This window comes from Jaculus jaculus, chromosome 6, assembly GCF_020740685.1.
Source record: "Jaculus jaculus isolate mJacJac1 chromosome 6, mJacJac1.mat.Y.cur, whole genome shotgun sequence".
Taxonomy (NCBI): Eukaryota; Metazoa; Chordata; class Mammalia; order Rodentia; family Dipodidae; genus Jaculus; species Jaculus jaculus.
Genome location: NC_059107.1, coordinates 137,001,205 through 137,022,765, shown reverse-complemented (window position 1 = coordinate 137,022,765; position 21,561 = coordinate 137,001,205). Strand labels below are relative to the sequence as shown.

General features: G+C 43.0%; 1 protein-coding gene and 1 non-coding gene across 3 annotated transcripts in view; both read right to left on the bottom strand.

The window, feature by feature from the left end:
* The window catches only part of Cradd (CASP2 and RIPK1 domain containing adaptor with death domain), a 180,191-nt gene that overhangs the window by 40,382 nt on the left and 118,248 nt on the right, over nucleotides 1–21,561 (bottom strand). The window lies entirely within an intron of this gene.
* Nucleotides 1,948–2,054, bottom strand: LOC123461807. The gene has a single exon (XR_006637872.1). It is a non-coding gene; the product is annotated as a U6 spliceosomal RNA (small nuclear RNA).

Sequence of the window (21,561 nt, the reverse complement as noted above, 5' to 3'; positions counted from 1 at the left end):
CGTGCTGTCCCCACGACCCCTGAGGAACCTTCTAAACAGAAAGGCCTCGCTGCTGGACGACACCCTGGAGCCCCCAGAGCCCCCACTAAGGTCAGGAAAGGCCACAGATGAAGATGCCATAGGCCTCCCACCCTCTGCCAGAAATGTTAGTTCTGGATAAAAGGAAGCAGGCTGGGCACCGAAGGGATTTGAAAAAGATCCTTCCCTAGGGGTAAGACTGTTCTAACAACAGTGTATTGCTTTGTTCTTTAAATCCCAGAAAAATAAATGCCTCTCTCCCCAATAAAATATATTAATCATGGTTTATCCACTTTCTCAGGAGACCAGTCGACCAAAGAGTATGTTCAGAGGTTCCACTAGGATAGACTTCCCCACAGCTAAGTAGACCTCCAGCCTTTACCTCTTGCAGTTTGCTACAAATATTGCTGTCCTCTGCAGAAAAGGAGCACAAACAGCCAAGGCCATTGAACAAGCAGCTTGGCAGCCTGGCCCACAGTCCTCCTGGCTACGTCATTGACAGCTGGCTCGACTCTGCTTTCACCCTGAGGTGGTGACTATTACCATGAGACCCCTCTCCGAGCCCTGATTTAAAGGAGCACTTCACAACTACAAGTCAGGACAACAGGGTTGAGAAGAGACTGTCCTCCAGAGAAAAAGGACAGCTGATAAATGTGGAAGAAATGTAAAAATTGTTAAAACCACCATTTTGCATCACAGTCATGAATGAGCAGAACTTGGCCGTGATCATCAGTGAACATTCAGTCACTATTTGAGAGGGTGACAGGAACTTCGTAATGGAGGGATGAGGATGAGCACATAAGAACCCTCTGGTCAGTCCTACAATCATTACGAATGGGGCCGCCAGGCTTGATGCTTCTCTTGCTGTGGTGCATTTGAGAGCGTGCAGCGCCACTTTAACTATTTTCACCTAATCTCACCAAGCCTGTAGATCCAGCAACAAGAAACAGATGAACCTTTAAAATGCCATCACATGAAGAAAAACTGCCCAAACTCAGAGCAAGAAGAACTGAACAAGATACAGTTAACATCTATATGATGGTGAATTTTATGTGCCAACCTGGCTAGGCATAAGGAGTGTCCAGATAGCTAGCACGTGAAGTTGGTTTTGGAAGAGATTAGCATCCAACTCAGAACATGGTAAGACCACCCTCACCCATGTAGAGGGCCTGAAGGAAAAAAAAAAAAGACAAATTCCCCCTCTTAAGTTGGGACATTAATCTTTCCTTGCTCTTGGACATCAGCTGGCATTCTTCTTGGACTCAATAGGATTTATACCTCCCCTCCCCTCAACACACAGAGAGAGAGAGAGAGAGACAGAGAGAGAGAGCTGTCCTGGCTCTTCAGCTTCTTGACAACTTTGACTCCATACTCACTTGATCTAGTTCCTCCAATAAATCTGCTCACATGTCTATGTTTATCTGTCTGTCTGTCTGTCTATCTATCTATCTATCTATCTATCTATCTATCTATCTATCTATCTACCTACCTACCTACATATCTATCTATCTGACATCTATTATCTGTCTATCATCCATCTATCTATTCTGTTCCTCTAACATAGTGTAACCCAAAATAAATAAACTGTTTTGTTTTGTTTCAGTTTTGAGACAGAACCTCAAACTTGTGATATTCTTGTCTCAGCCTCTTGAGGACTGGAATTATGGCATGGTGGCTTAATCAATAAATTATTTATTCATTCATTCATTTACAAGCAGAGAGAAACAAAAGACAGACAGACAGACAGAGGGAGAATGAGAATGGGCATGCCAGGACCTCAAACTACTGCAATTGCAGATGCATGTGTCATTTTATACATCTGGCTTTACATGGGTACTAGGGAATCAAACCTGGGTTGCTGGACTTTGAAGGCAGGTGCCTTAACCATCTCTCCAGCCCCAATTAAGTTGTTTTTTGTTTGTTTTTTTAAAAAATATGGAACGCTTCACGTATTTGCATGTCATCCTTGCACAGGGGCCATGCTAATTTTCTCTGTATTGTTCCAATTTTAGTATATGTGCTGCTGAAGTGAGCACCCAATAAACTTTAAAAAATAATATTTAATTTAGTTATTTGAGAGAGAAAGATAATGGGCATGGTAGGGCCTCTAGCCACTGCAAACAAACTCCAGATACATGTGTCACCTTGTGCATCTGGCTTATGTGGGTACTAGGGAGTCAAACTAGGTCCTTAGGCTTCACAGGCAAGCACCTTAACCACTAAGCTAGGTGCTTTTTTTTGGTGGGGGGGAGGAGTGGTTTCCAGGTAGGGTTTCCCACTAGCCCAGGTTGGCCTGGAATTCACTATATAGTCTCAAGCTTGCCTCAAAGTCGCGGAAATCCTCTTACTTCAGCCTCCCAAGTTCTGGGGCTAAACATGTGCACCACCACACCCGGCTTACCCAGTAAACTTTTAACATCAGCAAAGACTCCGAGGCCTTGTTAGTCCACACCCATAATCCCAGTGCTCAAGGGTTGAAAGCCTCAGGAGGATCCTGAGCTTAGGCCAGCCTGGGCCACATAGTGAGTTCAAGAGAAATCAGTCTCAAGAAACCAAGGGCTAGGATGTAGCTCAGTACAGAGTGCTGGCTTATATATGCAGGGTTTGAAAAAAGCCTCATCATTGTATACTTGTTATCACATTAAAAAAATATATTATTTGTTAAATTATTTGAGAGAGAGAGAATGGGCATGCCAGGGCCTCTAGCCATTGCAACAAACTCCAGAGGCAAGCACCACCTTGAGCATCTAACTTACAAGGGTTCTGGGGAAACGAACCTGGGTTCTTAGGCTTTATAAGCAAGAATCTTAACCACTAAGCCATCCCTCCAGCCCCTTATTATCACATTTCTACTAAAGAATGTTTTGTAGTAAATTGGCATGTTCAAAGATAAGATTTGGGCTGGAGAGATGGCTCAGCCACTGAGGACCTCATTTGCAAAGCCTGACAGCTTGGGTTTGATTCCCCAGTATCCACATAAAGCCAGATGCACAAAGTGGACATGCATTTGGAGTTCAGTTGCAATGGTGGGAGGCCCTGGTGCACCCATTTCTCTCCCTCTCTCTCTCTCCTTCTCTGCTTGTAAATAAATATCAACAAACCAAAGACGGGATCTATGTGATATATCGACTTACAAAGCCGAAAGGAAAACACTGGATGCTTAGGTGCTGCTACGATTTGTTTTGTTTTGCATTTTTGAGACAGAGTTTCAGGTAGTGTAAGTTGGCCTCAAACTTCTGATCTAAATGCTGGGATTACAGGCATGTGTTCCATGTCTGGTTTTATGTGGGGCAGAAGATGGAACTCAGGGCTTCCTACCTGGTAGGTAAGCTCTGTCTGTATGGGTCATTTTGATGTAAATGATTAGTGAACTAATGCACAGCCTGTCTATACAGCAGATTCTAATTTAGCCTGGTCTTGATGTCCGATTTCTGATTCATAGAAGAAACCTATCTGTGTGTTTTCTCAACAATCCAGAATAATCATTTATTATTTTGCACCTTTACTTTGTTTTCATGGCCTGAAGCCAAAGATTCAATTAAGTAACTTAAGAGACTAAAGATGTATTTTATAAAATGTCTTCCAGTGGGAGCTGAAGAGAGGGCTCAGCAGTTCAGGGTACTTTCTTGCAAAGCCTGATGGCCCACAGTCTGATTCCCCAGTCCCCGTGTAAAGCCAGACAAAGTGGCGCATGTGTCTGCAGCTTGTTTAGAGCAGCAAGATGCCATGGTGTGTTTATTCTCTCTCCCTCATCCCTCTCTCTCTTTTTCTCTCAAATAAATAAATATTTTTAAAAACACAATAAAATGTCTTCCAGTGGAACATTTTTATGGCAAAAGCAAATGGTAGCCCAGATCTGCTCACGATTAAATGCCATGCTCGAACTGAACATCCTCAGCTGGAGTGGAGGGAAAGGGAACAGAGCACCTCCCACTTCAGGGAACTTCTGTTGCATCTATTGACACCTGCGTGTAGGGCAGGTTATGGCATAAGAGGAACTTCAGCAGGTTGGAATGTGGCTGCCTCAAGTGAATCTACTCTCCTCTCAAAGCTACAGACACTTCAGAAACTAAGATCCAGAGGCAAGGCTCTGTGAGATGATCCATAAGGAAGGTGATGTGACTTCTTACTATTAAAGTAAAAATCTAGTTCTCATAGAATTCTGGGGCCACCTGGATCATTAGCTTTCACTTTAAGAAAGAATAATATAGTTCAAGTTTCCCATTTTAACATGAGGCCACCAAAATGCAATCAGGTAGAGAGAGATGCCCACTCTCTCCTCCTTCCCCTCTCCCTCCCCTAACTCCTGAGAGTGCCTTCCTCCTCCCTGCACTTGTAAGAGGACCCAGAACGTTCATGGTAAGAGAGCCAGATTACAAGCTATGGAATGAAATAAGCGCCGGGTGCTCTTTCCTGGGCCACAGAGACTTTTCGGCATTTCCTGGCTGGCTTTCCTAGGACTTGCAGGACCTCATTATCATAAAGCTCAGAAGGGGCCCAGCTGGAGAAGAAGAGCTTGCACATGGAGTCAGCCATAGGGTTCAGTGTGGTTCTCTAGTAACAACACAGTGACAGGAACAACGGATGGGACTTGGCAGATTTCAGGCATCAGGGAGCTGAGCTCTGAGCTCTCTCGGTCTTCTAATCTTCCAGAAAAACAATGGCCAAGGGCCCAAGCTCTGGAGCCTGAATTCAGATCTGACTCTGCAGCTATGAGTTTAAGCAAGTCATCTGATTGCTCTGTGTCTATTTCTTCACCTATAAAATGGGAGGGGAAGCTGGGTGTGGTGGTGCACTCCTTTAATCCCAGCACTCGGGAGGCAGAGTTAGGAGGACCGCGGTGAGTTCGAGACTACATAGTGAATTCCAGGTCAGCCTTAGCTAGAGACCCTACCTCGAAAAACCAAATAAATAAATAACTAAATAAAAATGTGATGGGGGGGCAATAATATTTAGAACCATGCTTGACATAGCGGGTGTGGTTCCCCAGTCAGTCTTATTCCACTATACCTCATTATCTCCCTTCATTCCAGAATAATAACAGATTAAATCAAAACACTTCTGCTGATAGAGTACTTCTGCTGGTATCCCCAACAATAGTCACTCAGCAAATATTTAAGGGGGAGCCACAAAAGATTTTTCCTGACTTTAAAACAGGTATAGTTTCTAGAGAAAACAAAAATATACATACATAGCCACTGGGTTTTCCCAGGAGTCTTGAGGCAAATTTAAAGAGGAAAGTGAAGCCTAACCTGAGTCTTAAATGAGGTGCAAAGGAGCTGTTTCCAATCCTGGACAAAAGCCTACTGGTTCTCTTCATAAATGACCCAAAGCCTACTGGAATGGGAAAATGAAGCTTTCTCGTGGGATGCTGGGGTCACAGAAGCATCCCGAAAGCTCCCGCAGGGCAAGACAGGCCTCCCGCTGGTTTGTTTGTTCACATGCCTGCGGGTGAGATAGTCCCCACACATGTGGCCTAAACGTATTCCTCTGTCTTTGTGTTCAATATTGCTATAGTTCTTCATGACTGTGATGTTCTGTGTACTATAAAGACATTTTTAAGAGGATTAAAGACATACAAACTCAGAAAGCATAAATAAAATATAACGTGAGCCGCTGAACTATTCATTGCAATGGTATTAAAATTCTTTTTCAGGCACGTTAATTTTTTTCTTTGACACCTATTTGTACACACTTTGTGCATGATTCTGTGAGTTCACAAGATGTGTCAGGGACTACTAAAAAATAGCCCAGGCATTAGCTGAGAGGCTTACTGCCCTTCAGGAGGTAGGGGAAATTGGAGGAAACTCCCCCCACACACACACAGAGGCTGTGGCTTCTGTAAGTGTGAAGCCTCCCCAGCATTTGGGAGATGGTGTGGAAGAGCTACCTTCAGCTCTCAAGCTGCAGGCCACATCATTAGCCATGTTGGTGGGTCAGAGCCTGGGCCTGACAGCCCTAACAAGGTGGGCTCCACCACCAATCCTCAACAGGCCAGTTAAAGAGGGGAGTAAAGGTGAAAGCAGAGAAAGGAGATTTATTGGGAAGGAACAAATACAGAGGCCGAGTGATAGCCCCAAGTCCATCTTCAGGTCCTGACATGAGGGTCAGGTTTAAATAGAAGTTAAGAGGTCTAAGAGCCGGGCGTGGTGGCGCACGCCTTTAGTCCCAGCACTCGGGAGGCAGAGGTAGGAGGATTGCCATGAGTTCAAGACCACCCTGAGATGACAGAGTTAATTCCAGGTCAGCCTGGACCAGAGTGAGACCCTACCTCGAAAAACCAAAAAAAAAAAAAAAAAAAAGAAGTTAAGAGGTCTATATAACCAAACAGATCTGGTCAAGCTGGAATTCCACCCAGCATTGACACACTTAATCTTTTTTAAAAAAAAAATATTTTATTTATTTGAGAGAGAGGGAGAGGAAGAGGCAGAGAGAAAGAGAGAATGGGTACACCAGGGCCTCCAGCCACTGCAAATGAACTCTAGACACATGCTTCGCCTTGTGCATCTGGCTTATGTGAGTCCTTGAGAATTGAACCAGGGTTTTTTAAACTTGGCTGGAGAGATGACTTTAAGGCACTTGCCTGCTGTGGTAATTTGAATAGATGGCCCCCAATATATGTAGTATTTTATTAGTTTGTAGTTTGTATCTATAGTCATCTGGCTGGAGGTAGTTTCACTGGGTGGAACTTAAGGTGTGATGGTGGGTTTGAGATTTCAATCTAAAGATATACAAAGCGTGCCTAGCTGGAGTTCCTGAAGTGTGCTGTGCTGTGCGGCTTTTTGCTTTTAGACTTGTGCTTCTCTCTGTGTGTTTGGTCCTGTGAAGGTAGGCCAGCTTCTTCTGCCACTAAGGAACTTGCCCTGGATCTGTAAGCTTCAAGAAATATCCCTTCCTCCATAACTGTGCCTGGTCTGGAAGCTCATCTCAGTGAATCTGAAGCTGTCTATTCCAAAAGTTGGTACCAAGAATGGGGTGAGATGAACCTGACCATGTGGATGTTAGTCTTTTGGAACTTTTGTTTTGGAGGAATGGGCATAGACTTGGTGTTTACAACTGAAGATGAATTCTGGAATGGTAAATCAAGTTTTATGGATTATTCTGATGAAAGTTTGAGAATTCTAAATGCAGACAGTACTGAGGCTTGACTTATGAACTTTCTAAGGGGAAGGAAATATTGCAGAGGACTTTGTTGAAACTAGGCTACTGACATAAGGGATGGATGCATTCTGCTGCCCAGGCCCAGAGAGTTTGATCAAGGTTAAATTTTTAATGGACTGATGTGCTTGGCTAAAGATAACTGGACTGAGAGATTTAAGATTTTTAAACTGGAAAACCTCAAGCAAGTTAAAACTACAGGCACTGAGACTGGTCTTAGGTTACCGAACTTGCTATTGTCAAACACATGAACAATCTTAAGGAAGATTGCCCAACAGCTTTACATTAAAACAATAAAAAAGGATGCCTGAGGAAAGACTATCATAGAAATGCAAACTCTTTTGGAAGGAGTTGACAGGAAGAAAAAAACATACATTTCAAGGTTGTGATTTATTTTATCCCTGAATTAAGAATATAGCTGTGTCTTTCACACCTGGCATTGATTTCAGAAACATTAATGTGTGGAGTGATGGTGAATTGCACACGGTTCCAGGAGCCCCTGCTGAGATGCAGCATGAGGCAGGGCCTGATGCCCTGACAGGCTGAAAGAGCCTTTGGAAGATGGCTGTGATTTGCATAAAGACCTGAAGGTGTTTTCGATATAGCGGGACTATGCAAGCGCTACCATAGAGCGCACTGTTGGCCTAGGATGGAAGTGTTCCCTGGCTGCTCTGCCCAGTTGGAGGGGCGAAATTAGAAAATCTGGAGACTGTCAATCCCTGGTTGTACTGAACATGAACTGTAGAAGTTTGATGTTTGTTTGATGGTGGTTGAGTTCGCATTGTTTTAGGGTCTCCTTACTATGCTTTATACCAGTTGAAAATGTTTACTCTGTGCCTTTATATGTTGGAAGTAGTGAACTTGTTTGATTTTACAGGACTTACAATCTTAAGTTGATCAAGACTATGGGGGCCTTTAAAATTAAACTGAGTACAGTTTACAATATGTGATAGTTATGAATCTGTAGGGGGCCAGGGGCAAAATGTAGTAATTTGAATAAAATATTTAGTGTTTTATTAGTTTGTAGTTTGCATGTACAGCCACCTGGCTGGAGGCAGTGTCACTTGGTGGATCTTAAGGTGTGGTGGTGGTTTTGAGATTTCAATCTAAAGATATGCAAAGTGTGCCTAGCTGGAGTTCCTGAAGTGTGCTGTGCCGTGTGGCTTTTTGCTTTTAGGCTTGTGCTTCTCTCTCTGTGTTTGATCCTCTGAAGACAGGCCAGCTTCTTCTGCCACTAAGGAACTTCCCCTGGATCTGTAAGCTTCAAGAAATATCCCTTCCTCCATAACTGTGCCTGGTCTGGAAGCTCATCTCAGCAATCCTGAAGCTGTAAACCAGAAGGGAAAGAAGGGAAGGACTACTAAACTGTTCCATGGGACTGTAGAAAAAGGAGAAAGCTGGGATGGAGAGATGGCTTAGCAGTTAAGGTGCTTGCCTGCAAAGCCTAGGAACCCATGTTCAACTCTCCAGGTCCTGCGTAAGCCAGACAAACAAAGGTACATATGCTCAATGTGGCACACACTTCTGGAATACAAGTCCAATGGCTGGAGGGCCTGGCATGCCAATTCTCTCTCTCTCTTTCTCTCTTACTTACTCATTCACTCACTCTTGCTCTCACATTAAAAACCATTCTCTGTCTGTTTCCTCTCTCTCTCCTTGCAAATAAATAAAATAAAATAAAATTTATTTTAAAAGGGGAGTGCTGGAGAGATGGCCTAGCAGTTAAGGTGCTTGCCTGCAAAGCCAAAGGACCCAAGTTCAATTCCCCAGTATCCATGTAAGCCAGATGCACAAGGGGCCCATGGTCTGGAGTTTTTTTGCAGTGGCTAAAGGCCCTGGCACTCCCATTCTCTCTCTGTCTGTCTTCTACCTCTATATGTATCTCTTTGCTTGCTAATAAATAAAATAAAATAAACTTTATTTAAAAAGAAAAGAAAGGAGAAAGCTAACTGGGAAGCACCTCTCTTTGCTCCCTGACCATAAACACAGAGTGATCGGCTAGCTTCCTGCCACCATGTTCTTCCTGCTATGATAAACTGTACCCTCTAAACAAACCTCTCCATCGTTAATTTGCTTTTTTGTTTGTTTTTAATTATTTTGTTTTTTTGAGGCAGAGTATTATTCTAGCCTAAGCTGTCCTGGAATTCACTATGTAGCCCAGGCTGACCTTGAACTCATGACTATACTCCTAACTCAGTCTTCCAAGTATTGAGATCATAGGCATGCATAGGCAACCACGTCTGGCTTCTTAAGTTGCTTTTCTTCTGATATTTTTTGTTCCGGCAACAAGAAAAGTAACTAACACAGCAACTAACAGAATGTAGAGAAAATTTAGGAGAAACAATGTGTCTTACACCCAAGAAGAATTGGAGCTAGTAAGTCTTTTCTTTGCTTGGCGGGGAACGGCCTTGGCTGAGCTGGAGAAGATATGCCAACAGCCATGAAATATTACTGGTTCGAACTGGAACAAGTCTCCTCTGGTTGGTGCCTAAGATAAAATGTGACTGCTGAAGATGATGAAAACCCAAAGTATTTCTTTAATCTATTTAAGAATGTTGAACAAGCTTTTACATAGTGTGCAGAGCCAAATATACAAATGAACAGGGAATTAGGAAAGAGGAATTTAGTCTGGAGTAAAGCTGCACAGATTTAGCTCTTACAAGCAAAGTTCCCTGGTCTTCAGAGACAAACATGAGTCACTCAGGGACTACAGAAATGGCTCAGCAGTTAAAGGTGCTTGTTTGCACCATGAAAAGCCAGATGCACAAAGTGGCATGTGCATCTGGAGTTCAACTGCAGTGGCAAGAGGCTGTGTTGTACCCATTCTCTCAATCTCTTGTTGCTTTTAAGTAAATAAGTAATAACAATATTTTAAAAAGTCATTCGTTTGTTTATGCATGCAACATTGGTCTACCTCTTGTATGCTCCGCCCAGCATTCCAGGTGCCAGAGACACAGCACCTAAGGAGACAAAGTGCCTGCTTTCATGGAGTTTATAAGCGAGGAACAAAAACTAGGTACATGAAACATGTGTCCCTTACTCCTATTTATGACCGGGGCTGCAGGGGGCTGTAGACGGAGAGGTTAGGGAAACCCTCTCCAGGGAGGTGGCTTGACTGGGATTTCCATGAGAAGAAGGCAGCTCTGTGGACTATAAATGGGGATAGGAGGAAGAGAGGCAGAAAGAGACAGAGCTCTTAAGGTAAGAAAATCAACAGAGTGTATTTGGGGAGCAGAAAGGGGGACCAGGTGCACTGCAGTAGTGGTCACGGGAGTGAGGTGGGAAACAAGCACAGATGGAGTGGGAACTCTCCTGTGAAGGAGTGTGAGTTTTTCTAAGTTCAATGAGGAACCAATGGAGGAAGTACATAGGAAGTGACATTATATTGAAAGAAATCATTCTGAAAAATAGAATAAAATTTAAAGTTTTTTAAAATAATAATTCAAAAAAAGAGGGCTGGAGAGATGGCTTAGTGGTTAAGGCATGTGCCTGCAAAGCCAAAGGACCCAGGTTCAGTTTCCCCAGGACCCACATAAACCAGATGCACAAGGTGGTGCATGCGTCTTGAGTTCATTTGCACTGGCTGGAGGTCCCAGCACACTCATTTGTCTCTTCATTTCTCTCCTTTACTCTCTTTTTCTGCCTCTTTCTCTCTCTCTCCCAAATAAAGAAAGAAAAAAAGTCAAAGACCCCAAGAAGAGCCATAAATAATAATAATAAAGAAACAGTTCTGGGACTGGAGGGATAGCTTAGTAATTAAGGCGTTTGCCTGCAAAGCCAAAGGACCCAGGTTCAATTCCCCAGGAGCCAAATTAGCCAGAAGCACAAGGGGGCACACGCATCTGAAATTCATTTGCAGTGGCTGGAGGCACTGGCATACCCATTCTATCTCTGTCTCTCTCTCTCTCTCTCCCTCTTTCTCTGTCAAATAATTAAATAAATAAAATAATAAAATAAAATTTATTTAAAAGGTGGGGTGTTGGAGAGATGGCCTAGCAGTTAAGGTGCTTGCCTGGCTGCTGTGTACCTGGAATATAGCATGCACAGAGATAAGGCGGCAAGTCAGGAGGCAACATGGAAGCCCAGTGAGAGACAGCAGAGGGTTGACTGGAATTGGAGCAGAGGAAGCAATGGCTTTAGATGAGTGGAGATGTTACGAAAAGAAAGAAACAAAAGAAAAACAGAATGGTAAAGCCTACTGGAGAAAATAAGGCACAAATTAAGAGTTCTTATTTGGAAATTAGCTATGATCACTACTATAGCACCAATGCCACAACAGTTCTAACTTTGGATACATTAAATCTGAGGTGCCTTTCAGACACTCAAGTCTGAAGATCAGGGTTGAAAATATACGTTAACAAGATATTAAAATCAATAGGTCCTAGTGGGAATATCCAGAAAATGAGTGTAGAGCATTTCATAGGTACAGTTTTGGAGGCTTTCCAACAGCAAGTGGTCAGAAAGCAAAATATCCAAAAACAACTGTGAGTTAACATCAGCAAGAACACAGAAACAAAAACGGGTGTATTAGATCAAATGCTGCTGACAGTCAAGTATAATGAGAAGAGAATTAACCACCCAATAGCAAGATGGAGGTTGGCAGTGACCGCGACAATAGTATCTTAGAGGCAAGCTAGGATGGGAGCCAAATGAAGTGATGTGACCAGGGGACACAGGATGAAAAAGCAGAAATAAGATAAACAGTCATTGCCTGAAGCTCTGTTATAAATGTGAGTAGAGAAATGAAGGTATGATAGGAGTAAATGTTTTATACATAGTAATGATCATTTTGTTTTAATTTTCAAAGATACAACAGTATAAACTGGGCATGGTGGTGCACACCTTTAAGTCCAGTGCTTGGGAAGCAGAGGCAGGAGGATCTCTGTGAGTCTGAGGCCAGCCTGGGACTACAGAGTGAATTCCAGTTCAGTCTGAGCTAAAATGAGACCCTACTTTGAAAAAAAAAAAAAAAAAAAAAGGATAACAGTATAATGACACCTAGCTTTAACAATTATCCACTGCTCACCACCCTTCTTTCCTCTATTTTCCCATTCACTCCCAACTCACCAACCATGCATGGGATTTGGAAGCAAATCCCCAAAAGACTGTTTTTAAGTGAGAAATCTTGGTGGTTGTAAAAAAAAAAAAAAAAAAAAAAAAAAAAGAAAAGAAAAAGCCCACAATGCTTTCACTGAGAAAATTCCAATACCATTGTTTTAACAGACTGACTTTAATCAAATACACAGACTTTATTCTTCCTTGAAAGCATGGGCTGTGAGGGTTTTTCAAGACAGTAACAGCAAATGGATAGCAGAACATTTTCATTGCTTCCAGTCAATGGGGAAGTTCAAGTTCAAAGTCTTATCTGCTTCTTTCTCTTTCTTCTTAGTTCTATATTTGCACACTTAGAATGACTAAAACCAGCACATGCCTGCGTTTTGTGAATGACTCTCACTCAGAATTATGATAAGAAGCTGAATTGCCACACAACGCCTGGCCTTGCCCCAGAACACAGGGGCAGAGGGTCGAGATTTCTGTGAACTGGGGAAAGGATCTTGCATCATCAACACTCATGCCTTGAAATTATTGTATTCTTGGTTGTTGTTGTTTTGAGTCTTATGTAGCCCAGCCTGGCCTTGAACTCCTGGTCCTCCCGCCTCTATTTCCCAACTGGGATTATAGGTGTATGCCCCCCTGCCCAGCTTTATTCTTGTTTTTTCACTACAAATTACTTGCCCCCTTTAGAAACAAAGATGTTCGTTACTGGTGTTATCTCACTATGTAATGTTACATATTTGAGTCATTTAATTTAATAATTTGTGTTGCCAATTAATTTTCCTTCTTTTTTATTCACAGATTATCTGTGGTCTCGAATTGCAAAGATTTGTGACAGGAAATATAAGATCTAGAAAATTCTATATATTGCTAACTTTTTATAAGAAAAAAAGTCTTAATATCTTTATTTGAGAGATAAAGACACAGAGAAATAGGCAGAGAGAGAGGGAGAATGAGCATGAATGTACCAGGCCCTCCTGGCACTGCAGAAGAACTCCAAGCACATGTACCACTTTGTGCATCTGGCTTTATGTAGGTCCTGGGGCTTGAACCCAGGTCATCAGGTTCACAAGCAAATGCCTTTAACCACTGAGCCATCTCTCCAGCCGAAATGCTTTAGTTTTGTTAAGCTATGTGAATCTCAGTCAGGTTGAGTCGGTAGAGCAGTTCATAACACAAATGGGGCCTGAGATTCTAGGTTCAAACCAAGGCTCTGACACTTAGTATCTGTGAGACCTTGGGAAGTTACTTAACTCTCTGTTTCTCAGTTTTCTCATGTGTAAGTGTAGATAAGTCACAGTACCTGCTGCCCTTATTTAAATGAAAAATATCTGTAAGTGGAATAGTAAATGGCTCATAAGTTCTGTATTTTCCTATAGAAAATAGCGCTGCTGGCATAGCCGAAAGAGCTCAGTTGGGAGACTATTAGACTGAAGAAAATAGTTCCACTGCAGATCTCTGTTCCTGGTACCCCTGATGCTGGCGTAGGGTGGCCTGGACCCGTGGGCATGCCGAGGAAGCAGGCCTTTTGCTCCGCCTTCCTGACTGATGTGCCCCTGGGTTCCAACTTCTACTAGATCTTCTCTCCAGAGGGTGTGTGTGCAGAAATCTGGTTTTCTTTTTTGTACGGTAGCAAGACCCAAGGAGATAAACCACCCCTCGTATCTTGGCCAAGGCCCGGGTGAAACCACAGAGGAATTGGTGAGATGAGCAAGAGCGCTGCTTCCGTGGCGAGCCTGACAATCAGCGCCGGGGTGAAGGAGACAGACGCTGAGGACAGTCAACGCCTACCAAAGCACAGATCCAGAGGCTCCTGAGAGCTCATCACTGAAATAGACTTAAAACCCACCAACCACAGCTCAAAGAATGTTGCAGAAGAGGGGCGGAAAGACTGTAAGAGGCACAGGTTGTGATGTCATGTACCAAGGCATTGCATCCCCCCTCCAGTAACTGTCTGCTACTCCCCAACACATAACCCACAACACCATGGGGAATACCAGCAACCCCGCTGAGGAGGGCTCCTAGGGAGATGGGGGGAAGGAGGGAAAGATGGCAACAACACACGATGTATTCTTTGTTTATTATTTATTTATTTATTTGAGAGCGACAGACACAGAGAGAAAGACAGATAGAGGGAGAGAGAGAGAATAGGCGCGCCAGGGCTTCCAGCCTCTGCAAACAAACTCAGATGTGTGCGCCCCTTGTGCATCTGGCTAACGTGGGAACTGGGGAACCGAGCCTCGAACCGGGGTCCTTAGGCTTCACAGGCAAGTGCTTAACCATTAAGCCATCTCTCCAGCCCCACGATGTATTCTTAATACATGTTCTTAATAGAAAAGAAAATAGTGCTACTGTGTCTACTATAAAAAACATTTATTGAAGTTCAGAATGTCAATAGAATTCTAAGATGACAACTGGAAAATTACTACTCTATAAGGGGTAGTACAGGACACAAGGGGTAGATCTAATAAAATTATGGGTAGCTTTCTTCTGAAAACTACTTAACTCATAGTATAACCAAAGTATCCATTCCAAGTACTAGCCGGAATTCTGGATCTTAAACTGGTGCAGGAAGCAGCAAGATCCACATTCCTCTGTGAATACTGGGCTAGCCATGAGACTGTTACTCATTGGAGCAGGGGAGTTTCTTCACATGTCCTTTCTGTAGGCTTCTCAGATCTTCCAACTCCATGATTTCTAAGTCCCAGATAAATAAATAAATATTTTTTAAAAAATCAGTTATTTGAGAGAGAGAGAGAGAGAGAGAGAGAGAGAGAGAGAGAGAGAATGGGCATGCCAGGGCCTCTAGTCACTACAAATGAAACCCAGTCACATGTACTACCTTGTGCATCTGGCTTATGTGGGTATTGGGGAAATCAAACCTTTAGGCTTCACAGACAAGCACCTTAAGCGCTGAGCCATCAATACAGCCTCTGATGCTCTGATTTTTTTTAAAAAATATATTTTTACTTATTCATTTGAGAGAGAAACAAAACAGAAAGAAGCAGACAGAAAGAGAGTTAGTATGGGTATGCCAGGGCCTCCTGCCACTGCAAACAAACTCCAGATACATGCATCACTTTGTGCATCTGGCTTTATAAGGGTATTGCGAAATCAAACCTGGGTCATCAGGCTTTCAGGCTTTAGAAGCAAGCACCTTTAACCACTGAGCCATCTCGGCAGCCCAAGCCTTTTACCATTATATTCAGCAGGCCAATTTTCCCTTATTGTCATTTGGTCTTCAAAATAAATTATTCTCTAGGACTTCCCACTATGCATGAAAAGAAAAAAAACTATTTTTTTTTCAAAGTACGGTCTCACTCTAGCCCAGGCTGACCTGGAATTCACAATGTAGTCTCAGGCTGGCCTCAAACTCATAGTGATCCTCCTACCTCAGCCTCCCAGAGAAAAAAAAGTCTTTGAAAAAAAATTTATGGCAATGTGTGTGTTGTTAGCAACATCGTAAGATTTTCAGGAGTATTTCTAATCCTAAAATAAAATTCGTATCAGAGTCTGTTGCAGTCCGGTTTGCATTGCTGGTAGAAATCACCCAACCAAGAGCAGCTTCTGGGAAAGAGAGATTTATTTTGGCTTACAGGCTCAAGGGGAAGTTCCACGATGGCAGGGGAAAACGATGGCATGAGCAGAGGGTGAACATCACCCCCTGGCCAACATAAGGTGGACCACAGCAACAGGAGGGTGTGCCAAACACTGGCAAGGGGAAACTGGCTATAAAGCCCATAAGCCCGCCCCCAACAATACACTCCCTCCAGGAGGCATTAATTCCCAAATATCCATCAGCTGGGAACCTAGCATTCAGAACACTTAAGTTTATGGGGGACACCTGAATCAAACCACCACATTCCACCCCTGGCCCCCATAAACTGATAATCATACATGATGTAAAATGCAATGCATTCATCTCATTTTAAAAGTCCCCATAGTTTTTATCAATCCCAAAGATGTTCATACATCCCCGTAGTCCAAGATCTTTTAACTGAGCCATAATACCAAAAAATAACCTCAAAAAAACCATAATGACACAGAATAAATATTCACACTGCAAAAGATGGCATTGGGCATAGCAAAGAAACATTCAACCAATACAAGATTTAAAACAACCAGGGCAAATATCAAACTCTGTAGCTTCAAGTACAGCAACTCTAGTGACAAATCTTCAAGTCCAATAATTCTAACCAGCAACAAGTCTCTGGCATTCCAATTCCGCCCCTCCAGCTAGGCTACTCACAGTCCTGGGAACTTCATCGGGGCGGCAGCTCCTGGCAGCCATCTCATGGTCCCGCATCTCCACTGGGTCTCCACTGCAAGCAACGGTTCATCCTCACGGCCCCATGGGGTCTCTATGCAGGCAACAAGCAAACCTGCTTCACACTGCCCATGGCCATTTCCAAAACACAAGACCGTGTTGCAAACTCAATGACCCTCTTTCCAGCATTTCTTATACTCCACGAACCAGGTAGGGTGCCAATTTGTTAATCCAGGGGGGAATAAAGCAGACTTTGAAGAACAGGACACTCCTTGAGCACCCAGGCCCCTTCAAAAGAGTCTACATTCTTCTTGTTGCCCCAGCGCAGGTCAGCTAGCCCAGTCTCATAGGTTGTTATCTCTCAGTTGCAGCTGAACAGGCAACGGTTCACCCAAAGATTTTTCTTTCTGTGCCATATTCCTCTGCTCACACCAGTTCATTTCTACGCAAAGCAACCCTGCACAATTTCTCAGGACACGGGCATAAGAGCAAGCATCTCACACAAACTACTAGCCCAGTCCAGGCAAAGCTCTATCTCACCCTCATAAGCCAAACCTCACAGTCCATAGTTCTGCCTTCAGGTCTTGCAGCTCAGACCAGGATAAACCATCCAGCTGTACTTACAGCACTACAAGGCATCTCTTAGGCCAAAGTTTCAAATCCTCCCACATTCCTCTTGAAAATCAGCTCCAAAAGGTCAAAGCCACACAGTCGGGTGTCTAGCAGCAATCCCACTCCTCGGTACCACTTTACTGTTGCAGTCTGGTTCGCATTGCTGTTAGAAATCACCCAACCAAGAGCAGGTTCTGAGAAAGAGAGATTTATTTTGGCTTACAGGCTCAAGGGGAAGTTCCACGATGGCAGGGGAAAACGATGGCATGAGCAGAGGGTGGACATCACCCCCTGGCCAACATAAGGTGGACCACAGCAACAGGAGGGTGTGCCAAACACTGGCAAGGGGAGACTGGCTATAAAGCCCATAAGCCCGCCCCCAACAATACACTCCCTCCAGGAGGCATTAATTCCCAAATATCCATCAGCTGGGAACCTAGCATTCACAACACCTAAGTTTATGGGGGACACCTGAATCAAACCACCACAGAGTCTAATTATTTAAACCGATACAGAGTAAGAAAGCTTAGTAATTCATCCTTTATCTAACTCTCTCTCTCTCAAATAAATAAAAATAAAAATATATATATTTTTTAATTATCTGTAAATGTACTAGCTCCAAAGACCATTTTATTTTTCTTGACATATAATAACCAAAACTAATTTATCCAATATGTTCTTTCAAGAAGAACCTTAAGATGCTAATTTCTGCAGAAATGCCAATATGCAAATACAGAAAAAAAGAAACTCCAGACTGGTACAAGAAAAAACAACTTGCTCATATAAAGACTCTTGTCTGTGAAAAAAAAAAAAAAAAGAAAGCTTAGTAAAACCTTCAACTATTTTTTTTTATTAATTTATTTGAGAGTGCTAGAGAGAGAGAAAGAGATAGAGAGAGAGATTGAGAATGGGCGCACCAGGGCTTCCAGCCACTGCAAACGAACTCCAGACGCGTGCGCCCCCTTGTGCATCTGGCTAACGTGGGTCCTGGGGAACCGAGCCTCGAACTGGGGTCCTTAGGCTTCACAGGCAAGCGCTTAACCGCTAAGCCATCTCTCCAGCCCAACCTTCAACTATTATCAGTCACCATAGTGTCTTTTCTGGAAGTGTCTCAGGATTTTAAAAAATCTATTAGCATTCTTTTCATTACTGTCTTCATGTGTTCTACTTGGAAATAATATAGTATTTACTTATATAATATAGTATTTATTTATATTACTATTTTAATTGAGAAATAATGTTTTACTTGGGAGCTACTAATAATAGTTATTGCTAATTGTTAGCTTTATTTTATTTTATTCATATGATTCTTATTCATAAAATTTGGGTCATAAAGAGTCAATTCCTACAGTCGGGGCAAACATAAGGATGATGATTTAGCCAGATGAGCCATATTGGTTTTCCAATTTTTTTTCAAATTTATAATTGTGATGTTTCTAATATAAGTGTTTAAAGAAAACTTAGTATAGCCAGGCATGGTGGCGCATGCCTTTAATCCCAGCACTTGGGAGGCAGAGGTAGGAGGATCGCCGTGAGTTCAAGGCCACCCTGAGACTCCATAGTGAATTCCAGGTAAGCCTGGGCTAGAGTGAGACCCTACCTCGAAAAACCAAAAAAACTAAAGAAAAGAAAACTTAGTTAACTAAGCCACAGATTTCATTCTCTGAAGAGAGAGTAATAGAGAGAGATTGTAAGCCAGAAAACTATAAATAAAATAAATACTTAAAATATGATTTGAGATGCATGAAAATAAATACTAGCATGTAAAGCATGGTTGTTACAGTTAAGCTTCAAGTCACTTCTGAGATCCTTGGACTCCAAAGGAAGACAGGAGCAGGACCCATGATGGTTACTAGAAAGGACAAAATCACTGTTTCCAAACAGAGAAGCAGCAAGGCTCCCTGCTGCTGGCCCATGAGATGTTTTCAAAACAGCAATAATTTTATGGCCTTGAGCAACAGAATTCACAGCATCCTCAACTCTGACCAGTACTCAAACTACTTAGGGATTTCTCCCCCGCCCCGCCCCAAATTACATGCAATGACAATCTCCTTGCAGGACTGGGAGAGGCTTGTGTTCAGCTTAAGGAAGCAGTGAGAAAGCTCACAGGGGTTTCAAACCACAGCTACCACTTCAACGGTGTTATAACCCCCTTCCAAGAGTTCAGATGGCTCGTCTGCATTGTGAGATCTCTGACTAGATGGCCCAGACAAGGAATCTATGGGGAGAATAAGAAGCCACACAAGAACTTGGACTGTGTTTAGTTTGTCTTTCTAGAATAATATTTTCTACAAATGTCTATTTTTCAGAATTTCTTTCCTTTCACAATGTATACAATTCCTACCAAGTTTATTTAGATGTACTTGATATACAATAAACTGCACTTTTAAAATAGGGAATCAGACACAATTTTACAACTGTGAACCAGGGAGGACACCAAGATAATGCACAGCTCTACAGCCCTCAACTCTGTGCCTAACCCTCTGCCCTCGCTCCCTCGCTCCCACCAGACTCGACCCGCCATCCCAATCAACGGCCAATCTGCTTCAGATTGTTAAAGCTATATGTTTTTAAATAAAATCTATATTTAACATTTTAATTGTGCACATGTTCCTTAGTCATTCCCTATATATTCTAAGCCAATCAGTCACCCTTTCTATCTCAAAATGATCTATGCTGCCTTAGCCTGCTAGAAAATTGCTGGCAGCTCTAGGAAATACTCATCAGCTGACACACAGACTGGAAAGGAGAGAAATAGGGAACGGAGTAAAGATAAAGGGACAGAAGATAAAGTCTCTGACCTTGGAGCCATTGACTACCAAGACAAGGCATCCAAAAAGCCATCTCAGGAGGGAGAGCCAAGAGCTGTGAAACCAAGAGTGACGGGAATCCACAGGTAGGAGAGACATCTCCATTTCAGAGCTTTCAGGCTTTTGCTATCATAAGCCCAGCTTGCGCAGTTTCCAAAACGTTCTCACAGACACTGACTCCATAATGTTATGTCATTCACTCCCCTTGGAAGGTAAGAAAACTGGGCTATGACAGGTCAGGTGACACAAAAGAGTCAGCATCTCTCAGTGGAGGGTGAACTTGACAATCACCACAGGCCTCCACTTAAAATTAAGATCGTCATAGGCTGGAGAGATGGCTTAATGGTTAAGCACTTGCCTGTGAAGCCTAAGGACCCCGGTTTGAGGCTCGATTCCTCAGGACCCACGTTAGCCAGATGCACAAGGGGGCGCACGCGTCTGGAGTTCGTTTGCAGTGGCTGGGTCTCTCTCTCTGCCTCTTTCCCTCTCTGTCTGTTGCTCTCAAATAAATAAATAAAAATAAACAAATCTTTTTTAGTTAAGATCATCATTCTCCAAGAGCTCAGTGAGGCATGTGGTAAGAAGTTACCCCAAGATCCATCTTTGGATTCTGGAAACTGAACAGGTGCCATGGCTGAGATGTGTCCCCTGAAGAGTGTCTACCCATGCTGTCAGGAGATGAACTAGACTTCAAATACAACAGAGAGGCTGGTCACTTCGCGGAACTCCAAATATCACTACAGAGAGTAGCATAACTGCTAATACTACTGTGATATAAACTCAAGTTACTTGTTCAATAAGTTTGTGTTCTTGAAGGTCAAGCTTCTAGAAATGAAATGTGACCATACCATCACCGTCAGTGTCTGATGACGCCTGCCATGCAGGAGCCCTCAACTGTGCTTGTGATGGCTGGAGAGGTGGTGCAGTGAGGAAGACGCTTGCTATGCAAGCTTGATAACCAGAGCTCAGAATCCCAGGACCCACACACAGCTGGATGCAGCAGCAAACATCTGTATGCCCAGTCCTCCTATTAAATACAGGAGGTCGAGCCAGGAGAATTCTGCAAGTTCTCTGGCTGGGCATCCTGGTATTTGCAACAGTGAACAAGAGATGCTGCCTCAAACATGCATCCACTGCAAGCCATGGCATGTATGTACACACACTCAAACCCACAAAGATAACTTTTAAAAGATTATCTGTGGGATGAATGAATGAAGTCGACAGGCTATTTCACAGAACTCTAACCCTAATCTTAATCACTCTGGTAGGGATTTGGACCCAAATCATGGTGAGATAATCACATCCAACAATGAGTTCTGGAAGTTTTATTTGGATCACCGTGAGTTCGAGGCCACCCTGAGACTACATAGTGAGTTCTATTTCAGCCTGGACTAGAGTGAGACCCTACCTCGAAAAACCAAAAAATTATTATTATCATTATCATTATCATTATTATTTGTGTGTATGTGTGTGTATGCCACTTGTCTCTTACCACTGCAAATGAATACCACTTTTGGCATCTAGCTTATATGGACGACTTGGAAATTGAACACAGGCTGGCAGGCTTTGCAACCGAGCACCTTTAACCACTAAGCCACCTCCTGAGACCCTCGTTCTGGTAGTTATTTTCTTTTTCTTTTC